Source organism: Procambarus clarkii, chromosome 36 (assembly GCF_040958095.1).
Source record: "Procambarus clarkii isolate CNS0578487 chromosome 36, FALCON_Pclarkii_2.0, whole genome shotgun sequence".
NCBI lineage: Eukaryota > Metazoa > Arthropoda > Malacostraca > Decapoda > Cambaridae > Procambarus > Procambarus clarkii.
In genome coordinates this window covers 5490612-5504895 of record NC_091185.1, presented here as the reverse complement: position 1 = coordinate 5504895, position 14284 = coordinate 5490612, and positions in this window count along the sequence as shown.

Genomic DNA, 14284 nt, shown 5'->3' with positions numbered 1-14284 from the left:
TCCGGACGACAACTGCTTCTGGTTATCGAGTAACCCGGGCAGAATCCGGACGACAGCTGCTTCTGGTTATCGAGTAATAGCGCCACCAGACTCGAGGCTTGCAGAGGTCGTCCAACGACCCTGGATATGATGGACCCAATGGTATAAGTTGCTTAGATCTTGCGATTTTGCGCCTTTGGTACATGGTACAGGTCGATTTTGCGCCTTTGGTACAGGGTACAGATCTATCTTACGCCTTTGGTATATGATACAGGTCGATCTTACACCTTTGGTACAGAGTACAGGTCGATCTTATGCCTTTGGTACAGGGTACAGGTCTATCTTACGTCTTTGGTATATGGTACAGGTCGATCTTACACCTTTGGTACAGGGTACAGGTTGATCTTACACCTTTGGTACAGGGTACAGGTCGATCTTACACCTTTGGTACAGGGTACAGGTCTATCTTGCGCCTTTGGTACAGGGTACAGGTCTATCTTGCGCCTTTGGTACAAGGGTACAGGTCAAACTACACAATATTGGAATCCACATGTAACAAGACAATGCTGGACTGGTTCGCCTGGTTCAACTGGATGATGGGATGCATGAAGAGTAAATGTTTCCACGCAGTTCAAATTCAATTACAAAATCAAATTCAGAAATTGATATTCTTGTAATTTAGTTTATACCAAATTACAGCTCATTATTTACCAAAGAGAAATTCATAATGAGAGGATAACATGTTATTATAAATATCAGTTGTATAATCTAGATTTAGAGTTTGATTTAGAAGGTATATATATATATATATATATATATATATATATATATATATATATATATATATATATATATATATATATATATATATATATATATATATATATATATATATATATATATATATATATGTTATTTATAATCATTGTGTGTGTATAGTGAACGGGTGTTACAGACTTGTGTTAGAGATGAGTCATATATATATATATATATATATATATATATATATATATATATATATATATATATATATATATATATATATATATATATATATATATATATATGACTGAAAACTCACACCCCAGAAGTGACTCGAACCGAGTTTTCAGTCGCATATAGTCCTGGGGACCATTCAGGCTTGTTTTCATATATATATATATATATATATATATATATATATATATATATATATATATATATATATATATATATATACTGTAAGTTTAGCAAGAGTATCAATACTTATTATGTTGCAGACGATGAGTCACAATAACGTGGCTAAAGTAAGTTGACCAGACCACACACTAGAAGGTGAAGGGACGACGACGTTTCGGTCCGTCCTGGACCATTCTGAAGTTGATTGAGAATGGTCCACGACGGACCGAAACGTCGTCGTCCCTTCACCTTCTAGTGTGTGTGGTCTCGTCAACTTACAGACTTGGGTTAGAGAGGCAGGACTTGCTGTTCAGCTGGGTGAAGGGTTACCTTACCTTGAGGTTACCTTGAGGTGCTTCCGGGGCTTAGTGTCCCCGAGGCCCGGTCGCCGACCAGGCCTCCTGGTTGCTGGACTGATCAACCAGGCTGTTAGACGTGGCTGCTCGCAGCCTGACGTATGAGTCACAGCCTGGTTGATCAGGTATCCTTTGGAGGTGCTTATCCAGTTCTCTCTTGAACACTGTGAGGGGTCGGCCAGTTATGCCCCTTATGTGTAGTGGAAGCGTATTGAACAGTTTGTGTTTAGTGCTGTATATGTTGAGATATTTTGTTGTTGTTGTTGTATTTGTCATCTGTGTTTGTTAGTTGCTGTAGTTTGGTGTGTCTGAGTGTCTGTCAGGTTCTGTGTTCCTGTTGTCTCTCTGTGTCTCAGGCCTATGATGTTTTCTGATTTTCTGTCTGTCTGTCCCAGGGTAATGTTGTTGTTGTATATCTCTGTCTCAATACAATGTTATTTGTCTGTCTGTCTGTCTGTCTGTCTGTCTGTCTGTCTGTCTGTCTGTCTGTCTGTCTGTCTGTCCCAGGCACATACTCTCAACTATTATTTTCGGGTTTTGAAATGATTTAGATTTAAAATTCATGTATCAGAGCGGTTGTCATTGACGCTTTTTAGTATTCATTGACCGATGTGTTTGCCTCGTGTTTTTCATATATAATATTCTAACGGCACTTTGACAGCCAATTCCCAATATGAATTTGGGTTTAATATGCTAATATCGTATTGATGCTTTGGCGATATTCCCTTTGTTGATGGTTGTGGCGTGTTGATGGCGGTGTTGATGGCGTGTTGATGGCGGTTGACCCCTCTACTGATGCTGATGGTGTTCTTCAGTCCTTATATGCATCAATGCCGTTGGTTTTAGTGAAACTTCTGTTCATCAATGTTATTCTCTGTTGCACTCTCTTTTTCATGGCTATGTTACCTCTAATGTTTATTTCATTTCTGCTGAATATGTGATCAATTTGGATTAGATATTCATTGTGTATTGTGATGTATTGTGACTAATACAACCGCAGCTTCGGTTGTAATCACCGCCATGTGTGAGGTCACTATGCTGGAGCTACAAATTCAGGTTGCAGGAATGCAGCATTGTTGCAAATTTGCTAGCATGGTTCAGGAAACTGGCATTATTGTGCCAATGTTGGAAATGTTGTAGGAGGCTCTGGCATTACTGGGCCACCGCTGCCACATTAGAGGATACTAACATACCTGAACTATCACTGCAAAGGTGTAGAATACCATTCAACCAGTGCTATGTTGCAGTCAGAAGTCTTTTCTCAATATGACAGAGAGTATTTTCTCTCCATATATATATATATATATATATATATATATATATATATATATATATATATATATATATATATATATATATATATATATATATATATATATATATATGTTGTATCTAGTAGCCAAAACGCAGTTCTTGGCCTACTATGCAAGGCCCGATTTGCCTAATAAGCCAAGTTTTCCTGAATTTCAATATTTTTCTAATCTTTTTCTTATGAAATGATAAAGCTATCCGTTTCATTATCTATGAGTTAATTTGTTTAAATTTGAGTTAAAACTAATGTAGATATATGACCGAACCTAACCTCCCCTACCTAACCTACCCTAAAATATCTTACTCTAACCTAAACTAACATAACTAAATCAATAATTAATGTTCTTATTATAATATAATAATAATATTTAAAATAAACCAATTGGAAACAATTTATTGAAAATAAAGAAAATTACTTGGCCTATTAGGCAAATCGTGCCTTTCATAGTAGGCCGAGAAGTGCTTTCTGGCTACTAGGTACGATATATATATATATATATATATATATATATATATATATATATATATATATATATATATATATATATATATATATATATATATACATATATGATCTCTTTCTCTCTCAAGCCAAATTTAATGAATAATCAAAGCATTTTCCGTGTATATTGCATAACAAAGGCTTTATTGTTATACACTAAATAAATAACTCCAACGAAAACATAACAGAATTATTACTGAAAGCGGAAATCTCTAAAAGGTAATTGGGCGGAGGAGCGCGGTAAAATATCTGATGTTTTTCGGGTCTGGACAATGGCGCTGACATTTAACAAGCAGTTAACAGAGGTGATTTGACAGTGTTCGCTGGACAATGCGAACAGTCGTGGCTTCACCACAAAAGCCCGGCACAATTCTCACCGTACGGTTCACAGTTTTCACTATATTATGTCATAGTTTTCACTATACTGTATCACAGTTTTCTTTATACTATATCACAGTTTTCACCATGGTGTTCAGTCACAGTTCGGACTCATAATACACGTGTGATGATGACTCTTACAGTCATCACACTACACCATCACAGTCATCACCATACTTCACAATCTCAGTCATCACACGTCATCCTTGAGCTGCGTGACGTCACGGTGTGCCGAGAAGCACCATTCAGGTACCACTCAGTGGTCACGTGACACTAGGTTGCTCCCTGATTGGTTGATTCATATTGCATTCAGCCAATCATCTATCCACCTTTCATCCTGGATATCTGAAGCCTTCGCTAACTTTTTCTGGCGCCAAACTTTCTTCTTGCTACCCACTTTCAGAATTTTCAGAATTTGAAAACAAACCAGCTTGTGTTTAATTACAATTGTCTTGCCTCTTCAAAATAATCCTTGGGCCATCTTATATATTTAAAAGAGTTTCTTTGACTCTGGGCAAGCAGAAAGTTCTAATATGATGCATGGGTTGCAGCTTCTCTACAGCGTATCTTGAGAACTTTCAGTGAAAAACGGAAAATATCATATCCAACAAATTTTCCTAGGATCTTCAGTGGGAAAATGATTTTCCTTTTTTGTCGTCAAGGAATGCAAGATTTTCGCGCCTTAGAATGTTGTGGAAAACAGTACTGCTTACCAGGCACCACCACTGGTCGAGCACCACCACTGGTCGAGCACCACCACTGGTCGGGCACCACCACTGGTCGAGCACCACCACTGGTCGAGCACCACCACTGGTCGAGCACCACCACTGGTCGAGCACCACCACTGGTCGAGCACCACCACTGGTCGAGCACCACCACTGGTCGAGCACCACCACTGGTCGAGCACCACCACTGGTCGAGCACCACCACTGGTCGAGCACCACCACTGGTCGAGCACCACCACTGGTCGACACGACCCTCCGGCCACCACTATAGTTTTCCTCTAGTTTAGAATCACTAAACATGGGCCTTACCACACGTCATCTTACACACTAACGACACAACTAGTTGTTAACGCACTCGAGTGATAACCAGCGGTAGAGTCAGTTCAATTACATAACAAAACGCAATTTATCTCCCAGTAGCATCCTGGACGGAGCCGTGGAGCCTCAAGTCTCCAGAAACACACATAGAAATCACACAAACGTGAAATATCAATGGGAAAATCTACCAGGATTGTGAGGTGGGGCTAACTGGTGAGATTAGCGGTGGTGCTGTGGTAGTGAAGGCGACTGGCAATACTGTGGTCGAAGGTTCGCGCCCTGGAGGATTTTTCCCATCTGCAAACCTTCATCTTGGCTCAATGCATTATGGGTAATTGTTGACGGAGATAATATTTGTCAGGAAGGAACGGAGGCACAGGAGCCAATTATATATAAGGCCTGAGGAGGATAAGCCAATCACAGTAATATCAGCGATGATGTCACTACAGTGATGGTGGTGATGTCACAGCAGAAATGATGATGTCATCTTGCCCCTGAGGTGGATGGAAGTCTCGGTGTTGCAAGCATTAGTTTACCTGTTAGTCGAGGAGTGGTTGACGTTCCTGGATTTAAGGATCGACGGTCGGATTTAGAGGCTTGTGAGCTCCTGGTGCTAATTGGAGAGTCGTTTGTTGCTGCCTTGCTCAGGGGATATATATATACGCCGGGAAGTAAACACTATTTCTTGGTGTGGTAAAACAATTTAGTTTTCTTTTTTTGCTGGTTGGTCTGTAAGCTTGTGTAGTTGATAGACCTTAAGCCCAGCTGTCCAAGGGAAAGGACTAAGCTTTCATTATCGAAGCTCTGTGGGAAGCAGCCTGTGGACTGAAGCTTCCAGTGTGGTGGTAAGGGGAAGCCAAAGAGCACTTACTGACCAGTAGTAAACTACCTCCAGGGCTGAAACAGCCTTCAAGGAAGCTGGAGAAAAATACCTCGAGGGTAGAAACGATGGCCGACCTGTGGAAGTCTCCTGGAGGAATGGAACAGTGATCGTTTTGAAGAAGGAGAGATGGAGCACTGCTCGTCTCGTGGGAATCAGATGGAAGAGTGGTCTTGCGTGAGCCCACAAGAGGGATGGAACAGTGGAGTATTTGTGAAAGCAGTGAGGCGATTGTGGTATCTTTAGGAGCTGCTTCAACAGTCACCGTGGAGCGACTCATGTAAATATCAGTCGCTATCATATTTACATCAGTCGATGCACATATACATCGACTGATGTAAATATTAAAAAAAAAATCAGAGGTCGTGAATAGACCTTAATGGGAATACTGTGAACTGAAGGGCCGAGTTAGCTGATGCACCCACTAAAGTAGCCGCGAGTGGGATACCGTGAACATACATATATAGTGATTAACGATAAACAGTGGATTATCGTTAATTCACTGTCTGGATATGATTACCAAAGTGATTACGGTAATGGACGGCTAGTAGGGGAAACCCTGCCGCCTTGGTTCGAATCCTTGAGGGATTATATATAGACAGAGAGACAAAAAGAGGGATTTAGGATCTAAATATATAATATTAGAACTTTACACCATTTAAAGACTGATTTCTTTCCTATCAGACTTGAATTTTTGAAACAAAATAATGATGACCAAACCACAACTCAGAACATAGAGAAGATAGAGAAGTGATCAAAAGATATTTGGAACAAAACAGAGTTTAGTATTTCAAAGTTATCTTATCCCTGTATCATGCTAACTTGGCTGCTACCTGGGGAACGAATTCCACAACGAGATAAAACTCTATGGATAAAGTTCAGCAAAAGTTGAATATATTATCCATTGAAGAGTGAAATACTAGAGCCGTTGTTTCTAACCCTCGGGTCGCGAAATTGTTTCCGGTGAATTGCTGGACCTAAATTCTGAGTACTGTCTTTAATTACTGAGCATATATTTATCCTGATTAGGCAATTTTGTCTAATTACGAAAGTGAGGCTGTGTGACACAGGTCTTTTGAGTATTAGAAAATGAGAACGTCAGTCAAAAGAAAGTTTTGGAGCACTGCACTAGAGAGTGAAGCTAATGAAAGTCAGAGAAGGGGACTTTTCACTTTGAAAAGTATCCTCTGACTTTTTTTCACTCTGGAAAGTGACCTCCTATGTGATGTCACTTGAGGAATTAGTTGATTGTTAAGTTTCGTTGTGACTTAGTTTTTATGTGGATTGGTTGCCTCTCCTGAGGTCGTGGAACTAAGATGTCCATAGGATACATCTCCTACGTCCAACCAAAACTGAAGATCGAATCTGGTCCAGCGGAAAATGCGTGTGTACCTAATCTTTGATTGTGGTACGAGGCAAACACCGTTCCGAATGAGTCTTTGAATGAGTTACAAATTCCCCCCAAGGAAAGGCTGTGTTGTGGTCAAAACGCCGAGTGTTGCAAATATTGTCATGTGTTGCAGACTCAACTAGGAGTGATTTATGCATTTTTTTTTAAATAGAAGTTTAGAGGTTTACTAAACATAGAGTGGACAGGAGGCTGGCCCCATCTTTGGGCGTCCAGGGAATATTGGCTTTGAGTATTGGGTATATATGAAAACGAGGGATATATATATATATATATATATATACATATATATATATATATATATATATATATATATATATATATATATATATATATATATATATATATATATATATATATATATATATATATATATGACAATGTCAGACCACGGAGGAAAAATGAAACAGGAATTTCCTTAAGTACTTTCGTATATTAAATACATTTTCAGAAGGTCGCGAAATTGTTTCGCGAAATTTAATATACGAAAGTACTTAAGGAAATTCCTGTTTCATTTTTCCTCCGTGGTCTGACATTGTCACATTCTTAATCACGTGTTTATTTTCGTGATATACACACACACACACACATATATATATATATATATATATATATATATATATATATATATATATATATATATATATATATATATATATATATATATATATATATATATATATATATATATATATATATATATATATATATTAGCATCAAAACATCTATGGATTTAAGGATGTTCAGTTTTATTTTGTGACCAGCTAATGAAGAGCCTCTATGTATGGCTATTTTTTACTATATTTGCTTAATTGAATATCTGTTTATCTGGCCGAGGCTGGAGGCCAAACGCTTGTGGTCAGCCTCACAAAACTTTTCATGGTGAAGGGTGATGGTATGGGGCGTGTCATAGGGAGGTCAGGCTCGACGCCCCTTTGACCATCTTTAAACAGGATTTCGACCTCTTAACACCAAACGAAAAAAATATATATAAACAACCTTTTCCTTAACATTTATGTTATTTACATAAACATTTTAATTAATTTCACACTATTTTATGAAGTTTTTATGAAACGAATTTAATTCCAAATTAAATTAAAGTGACTATACATCATTGAATATAATTTCACACTTAAGTTACTATAATTTTAGCCAGTATAACTAAAGACTCAATGCCCCATAAAGTGGTGAAATATAACATAATGATAACTATGGTATAAAAACACCATAGAATTAGACAAAGTAGTCAGCTTAAAATCTTCAAAAATCAAATATTTGATATTAAATCAATTACAATTACAATTAAAATCAAATATTTGATACAAAGAGAAGAGTGTGTGTCCAGATGACTCTCATAACCAATTAATTTAATCCATTTAAATAATATATAAACTTTGATGTATAATTTATCGTGAATTAAATGTCACGCGGTAGATTTATAATGCAATAATATAGTTTATCTGCTTAATAAATAGGATCAATAATAATTTATAATTATGAAATCATGTTAAACGTGATCAAACAGAGCTGGCGGATGTAGCATACAAAGCTGCCTGTAAATTATAATTCGCCTTTGACATATTAGTTGAAGAGTATATATGTATATTATATGAGATCCACCTCCAATGGTAGGCCTTACAGCCAGTCAGAGGGAGTGTGTAGAAGTAATGGTAGGCAATAGAGCCAGTCAGAGGGAGTGCAGAAGCAATGGTGGACAATAGAGCCACTCAGGGAGTGTGCAGAAACAATGGTGGACAATAGAGCCACTCAGGGAGTGTGCAGAAACAATGGTGGACAATAGAGCCACTCAGAGGGTGTGCAAAAACATTGGTGGACAATAGAGCCACTCAGGGAGTGTGCAGAAACAATGGTGGACAATAGAGCCACTCAGGGAGTGTGCAGAAGCAATGGTGGGCAATAGAGCCACTCAGGGAGTGTGCAGAAGCAATGGAGACTAACAGAGATCAACTATGGTTACAGAGCACCGGGTCTGTAACCACATCTCACATAGAGTCAGGTTGACTATCAAGACCCACGACGCAATATCCCACAAGGCTACCGAAATGTGAAATGAAACCAAATGTTATTTCTTCGTTATATAAAGTATGGAATGATGATCTGGTTATCAATATCGCAGAGTGCTGGCAAGCCGGGAACGAGACACACGATAAGCCAGCCAGGCCTTCATGATAACAATGTGGGTTGATCCTGTAACTATGGGTGTGATTGACCAATAGATAATAGATTTTTGTCCTGAATTCTACTGAATTTTTACAAACCGGAAACGTTTATCTTTTTTTATATTTTTTTGTAGTTAATGAAAGCTAATTAAACTTAACGATCATAGGACTATTTCACGGTATCTGAGGCCTATTATACTACATATATCTGCTATATTAGACCTATTATACTACATATATCTGCTATATTAGACCTATTATACTACATATATGTGCTATATTAGGCCTATTATACTACATATATGTACTATATTAGACCTATTATACTACATATATGTGCTATATTAGGCCTATTATACTACATATATGTGATATATTAGACCTATTATACTACATATATGTGATATATTAGACCTATTATACTACATATATGTGCTATATTAGGCCTATTATACTACATATATGTGCTATATTAGACCTATTATACTACATATATGTGATATATTAGACCTATTATACTACATATATGTGATATATTAGACCTATTATACTACATATGTGTGCTATATTTGACCTATTATACTACATATATGTGCTATATTAGGCCTATTATACTACATATATGTGCTATATTAGACCTATAATACTACATATATCTGCTATACTACGCCTAGGAATATTTATGATTGGCTTTTAGCTACTTTTTTCGGACTCTAGAAAATGAAGAGAACCAAATTCTACTCTCTATTTGTCCAATACGTTGATATGGGAATGATCGGGCGAATAGTTACAAAACAGTAGTGTCTTATCAGATGGTTGTGTTAAGTAATGCTGCCCGCCTCTCGCCCGAAACGGGAGTCGAAGCCGGAGTCTTATTTCAATGTCGAGTCTGTGACCTGTGTTCGAGGGGCGAGATTCACGAAGCAGTTACGCAAGTACTTACGAACGTGCACATCTTTGCTCAATCTTTGACGCCTTTGGTTACATTTGTTACATGAAAAGTCCCCAATCAACTGTTGTTATTGTTATAAACAGCCTCCTGGTGCTTCAGAGCTCATTAACTCTTTAACAATTGTAATCCAAGCCGCCAAAGCTTGGGAAGAGATGTACAGGTTCGTAAGTGCTTGCGTAACTGCTTCGTGAATCTGGCCCCCTAGAGACTGAGAGCGACACAGTGATGCCAAATAATTACCTCTAGAGTCAACAGGTCGATCAAGCAATGACTCCGACCACAGTCGAGGTTCAGTGAGAGAAAGGTTTACCAACTGTCCTCCAATGCATGTTTTTGTTCGATTTTCTTCACTTATTCTTCAAAACAGCAACACATTCACACATTACATGTGTGAATGTTGCACACATTCACTTTGCTGTAATGAAGGAGAACGTTCTACACTCTTTCATTCATGGAGCCACAAGGTCAGGCAGCCCATCCTTCAACCTATCTTCATACATAGAACGTCGCTTTTCGATCGTAGGCGTTACATAAGGCCAAAAATTGTCGTACTAGAAAATGGCAGCGGCTGGCAAAAGTGACGTACTGCCCCGTTTTCTGTTTTGGGTCCTCTGGTAGGTTAGGATAAGGGGGCACTTTAGTAGGACAGTTTCTTGACGTTGAGAGATCTTAGAAGAACGGGCAGCATCCTTGATGATTTAAACACTTTTTCTCTGCTCTAACGAGCGAGGAACATCCCCCCCCCTCCCTCCTTACACTCCCTTTTTCATGTGAAACACAGCACCAGGGCTGTTGAAGACTCGAACCACGGACCTCACGCCTGTGGGGTCGAAGCTCTATCGACCGAGCTATTGAGCAGTCTTAATAAGGAGTAATTCACTGTTCAAGTTTCCTAGAGGCTATCTTGAGGTGATTTCGGGGCTTAGCGTCCCCGCGGCTCGGTCCCCGACCAGGGAACCGAGCGCTGTCCACTCAGCCACCAAGCCTCTCAGGTGAATCTAATGTTTATTTTCCACGTAAGTATGGGGGGGGGCAATTTACAGTCACACACCTTCGTTATTAACACAATTTTACGTTGATGTAACGAACGAAAAAGATCTATAACCTGTTGACCAAACCACACACTAGAAATTGAAGAGACGACGACGTTTCGGTCCGTCTTGGACCATTGTAAAGTCGATTGTGGTCAGCATTTTTAAGCCACGTTATTGTGACTTTTCATCTGCCTGTATAACCTCTTATGCCACTAACTACATTTACAATCTACAATCTACATCTACACCGTCTTAGGGCACGTCGGCCTTCCTTACGATTCACATAGTTAAATTAGGTTAACATATGTTTACAATGTTGTTATTTACAGCATATCACATATGCTTTTATTTCTATTGAATTTAAAGGCTACAAAAATTACAGCATGTAAATATAATTGTCATTTTATTTTGCTCTACAGAATCTGCATTTAATTTAGGGCTTTTACTGTAATGAATTAAAGAGGAATTCAAAAAGTTGTATTATGATAACTTCATATTTTTCCTTTCACACGACTTAACCAAAACTTTATTTTGTTAACGCTTTCGTTAACTTTTCATGTTGTTAAAGTGTAATTAATAACGAGAAAAAAAACGCTGTTGCTTCACACGTTTCCTGGGAAATCCACATAAATTGTAATTTAATGTGTCCAGAGGAGTTTTTAATATGATATATAAAAACTAGAGCTACACAAACATATATGAACAGCTTCACACCCACGTCAGACCAAAGGACCAAGTGTACCAGGCATATACAGCTTCACACCCACGTCAGACCAAAGGACCAAGTGTACCAGGCATATACAGCTTCACACCCACGTCAGACCAAAGGACCAAGTGTACCAGGCATATACAGCTTCACACCCACGTCAGACCATAAGACCAAGACCACCACAGACATAAACAGCTTCACACCCACGTCAGACCATAAGACCAAGACCTCCAGAGACACACACAGCTTCACACCCACGTCAGACCATAAGACCAAGACCACCACAGACACACACAGCTTCACACCCACGTCAGACCATAACACCAAGACCACCACAGACATAAACAGCTTCACACCCACGTCAGACCATAAGACCAAGACCTCCAGAGACACACACAGCTTCACACCCACGTCAGACCATAAGACCAAGACCTCCAGACACACACACAGCTTCACACCCACGTCAGACCATAAGAACAAGACCTCCAGACACACACACAGCTTCACACCCACGTCAGACCATAAGACCAAGACCTCCAGACACACACACAGCTTCACACCCACGTCAGACCATAAGACCAAGACCTCCAGACACACACACAGCTTCACACCCACGTCAGACCATAAGACCAAGACCACCAGAGACACACACAGCTTCACACCCACGTCAGACCATAAGACCAAGACCTCCAGACACACACAGCTTCACCCTCGTCGTCTGGTCGTTACCTCCTACTGTAAATACACTTCCTTGTGTGCTGATGTGTTTGAGTGAATACACAAGGAGAAAGAGGAGTAAATAACGGCGAAAAAAGAGACAGAAGTAAATGAGGTAAATGAGACGAGCGCTTAAAGGCGACTTAAGAGTAAGCACAGGAGAAGAAAGGCTCGAAACATGAGGAGCTCGAGGGCATGTAATTGACTTATTTACATACGTGGCGTTGTTTGCAGGTCTGAGGTAAGTAATACTATTAAGAATTCTGTACTTTCTTCTCGTGGCTTCTTGAGGAGGAAATGGTAGTGTTAGCAAGTCTAAGACTTGGACAATGAGAAAGTTGTGGGTGTTCGAACGCTTCCAAACACTCAGTGGCGAGTCCCATGCAGCACTTTGCGAGCGATTTGGTCTGGGTTCGAGTCCTGGACTGAGGGGATTGACTAGGCATTACTCCTTGAATGTTCACCTCTGTTCCCCCAGCAGGAATTGGGTTGATGGTTGTAAACCTATTAGGATATCGTGTTTTGGGGAAATCTAGTGGGTAAGGCTTACCCACCTTACCTACTGTGTGATAGGCTGTGTGAGGTAAGGCTCTCAGCCTGTTAATTGGAGCTTATAATCTTACCCCCAGTAGTCGCATTATATGGCGTTCAGAGCGCTTCCTCCGTCTCAAACAGAGCCTAAATGTTTCCTAAATATTCTTCTCTCCGATCTTAAAACTTACGTTCAATATGTACAAATACTGAATCAGCTCCTGAAACAGCTTTTTATCCTTGTATCCCTCCCATGAGTGTCCAGCTCTCATGTAGGTGCGAGATTCATTGCCATGGTAATGAGGAGCCTCGTAGCCTGGTGGATAGCGCGCAGGACTCGTAATTCTGTGGCGCGGGTTCGATTCCCGCACGAGGCAGAAACAAATGGGCAAAAGTTTCTTTCACCCTGAATGCCCCTGTTACCTAGCAGTAAATAGGTACCTGGGAGTTAGTCAGCTGTCACGGGCTGCTTCCTGGGGGTGGAGGCCTGGTCGAGGACCGGGCCGCGGGGACACTAAAGCCCCGAAATCATCTCAAGAAGATCTCAAGATGGTAACACAAATGTATTCCCATGCTAATAAGAAGCTCGTCCTCTAGATGGCAATCCTTGGAGCAGGACTGGACGATCGAACCAGCGTCCTGTGTTCCTCCAGACACATAAGAAGCTCGTCCTCTAGATGGCAATCCTTGGAGCAGGACTGGACGATCGAACCAGCGTCCTGTGTTCCTCCAGACACATAAGAAGCTCGTCCTCTAGATGGCAATCCTTGGAGCAGGACTGGACGATCGAACCAGCGTCCTGTGTTCCTCCAGACACATGATTTAACTCATCGTCTGCTATGTACTCTAAGTTACACAAACTGGGGTCTGGCTTAAAGATTTTATCGTTATTATATCACATTATTGTGATTTTCTTCTACATCATCCTTAAAGTAAAAACGAAAACTGGCATTGGCTGCCTCTTTCAAGAGATATATACATCTTTATTAACAAATCCACAGGAGCATTGATCAGGGTTCGAACCTATGCGCTGGATGTTCCCAGACGCGCTCTAGTCAACTGTACCACGACATGGTCGACTATGTTGACCAGACCACACACTAGAAGTTGAAGGGACGACGACGTTTCGGTCCGTCCTGGACCATT